The sequence below is a fragment of the Echinops telfairi genome, unplaced genomic scaffold (genome assembly GCF_000313985.2).
Source record: "Echinops telfairi isolate 266 unplaced genomic scaffold, ASM31398v2 ScPeMD7_2280;HRSCAF=2840, whole genome shotgun sequence".
NCBI classification, from domain to species: domain Eukaryota; kingdom Metazoa; phylum Chordata; class Mammalia; order Afrosoricida; family Tenrecidae; genus Echinops; species Echinops telfairi.
In genome coordinates, this window is record NW_022106178.1 from 15,594 (window position 1) to 17,607 (window position 2,014).

Genomic DNA, 2,014 nt, shown 5'->3' on the forward strand with positions numbered 1-2,014 from the left:
GTGAAACTGTTCACTACAGATTAGTAAGTAAGCCCTGTGCTTACCTTGCTTACTGGATCAGTGACCCTGCTGAGACGACCTATGGCTAATAAATTATTCCAGCTAGCATGGGGTGGGGTTGAAGACCCGAGTTTCATACCAAGACATATGAGAAGAGTTCAACAAGTTCATGGAAAAATTCTATCATCTATTAATTCCTTTTTTTTGTTCCAGTAGATTTATTTATTAAGGATCATTTCGTTTCTGCATAAAAATCACCAATCGTTCCTCACTGGGTTTTTCTTTCTTTCTTTCTTTTCTAAAACAACACACACCAATATTCTTTGGGGGGAGTTCCTTGTTCACCCCAACAACATGCAACACGCAGTTCTTGGTGGTGCTGGGCAGTGGTTAAGGCAGCGAGGTGTCTGGATTCAGACACAAAAAGGTTCTTCCTAGCCCCCTCTGGAGAACACCTGTGGCAGGTAAGTTTCTTAGGTGGGAAAGTGGTGTATGAAAAGATCATGATGCAGAAAAGATGCAAGATCCGCTGTCATCTGGGGCCATCTGATCGCTCTCATGTCCATACTTGGTTCCATCCAAGGCTGGCTGGCTGGTTTCAGCTATTAAAAACAAACAAACAAACATACAAACAAACAAACGTTTGCCAAACAGATGTTAGAAGGAGCTGCTGGGGGTCAGTCATCCAGGAGTAGCTGGATCTCTACATCTCATGTGAAGTTGTCTGAGTTTTTAAATGTTAACAACATTTAGGTTCCAACAACACTGTGGAGACCTCATGACTTGCTTCTACCAACAGATTAGCCTGTGGGTGCGAGTTTGCAGCCTATATTGTTGAGTTGATTCCTTTTATAGGGTACAGAATCTCATGTATTTCATACCTGAAGAATAACATCAAATAAAGATTAGGGAACTTCCAAAAGTTCATGGACAATGAAATTAAAGTCCTGGCAGCCTGAGGCGACCTGAGATACAGCATGGACACTTGCGGTGCTGGGAGACTTGGTGGCACCAACAGCGGGAGCACACGCTCCACGCTGCTCTGTCCTTGTTAAAATTCCAGAGTAAACAAATCCTGCATACTTTCAAATCCGACTTGTGGTCCTTAAAAATCCCCCAAATATTATTCCACCCCGGCCTCATAAGGACATCTGCTTCTCTGGAAGGTGGGGTGTATTATGCCCTTCCCCCAGTCTTGCTCTGTATGGGGGGCTGGGAGGGGGAGGACAGAAGCAGCAGGGAGAAAACAAAAGCAAAAAACCCTCGGACTTGACTTATTAGAACAGTTAGTTGGTTCTGACCCCATCGGCTCCTATGAAGGCACGCAGCCAGTCCTGGCCAAGGTGAAGTTCAGAGGCAATTCAGAGAAGAGGGGCAATGTGTGATTCATTGCTCCAGGGAGAAGAGGCAAAACCAGGGCTTGGCCAGGCCATCCTCACTGGCTGGCCTGACTCACATTGGTTCTCAGGTCTGGGTCTGGGTGCAGCCGAGGCCCAGCTACAGCTTGTAGTTGAGCTCAGTGTTCAACTTGGTGCACATCTCAGATGCCATTGATGGTGGCTGTGTAGGTGACCAGGAAGGGGCAGGTCTTCTCCAGGCACACCTCCTCGGTCACATTCAGCCTTTTGGAAGATCTTCGGCGCGGTCCAGCCATGGTACTGGGGTACTTCTTGAGGTCTTGGTGGCGTTGACACAGAGGAGGTTGGGGTGTTTTTTGTCCCGCTCCATCACAGAGGTTCTGGAAGAAGGCTTGAAGCAGACGACCCATTTTAGCCACATCAGCGGCAGTGTGGCCCCCACTTTGGGCCACTTAGCTCTCAACCTCTCCTTGTCCACCTCCAGGATGTTCTGCAGGGTCCGGAATTTAGTGTGGTTGGTATCATACAAGGCCAGCTTTGATTTTCAGGCTATTTCCACTTAAGTGCCTTGATGGGTGTAGCAGTTACATAATCTTCTGTCAACTTGTAAAAGGGTAGAGCCTACCCTGTCAATCAGGTCGCAACTTGATGACCTC

General features: G+C 47.4%; 1 pseudogene; it reads right to left on the minus strand.

The window, feature by feature from the left end:
* Positions 1 to 1,497: 1,497 nt before the first annotated feature.
* Positions 1,498 to 2,014, minus strand: part of LOC115870663 — a 3,463-nt pseudogene continuing 2,946 nt past the window's right edge.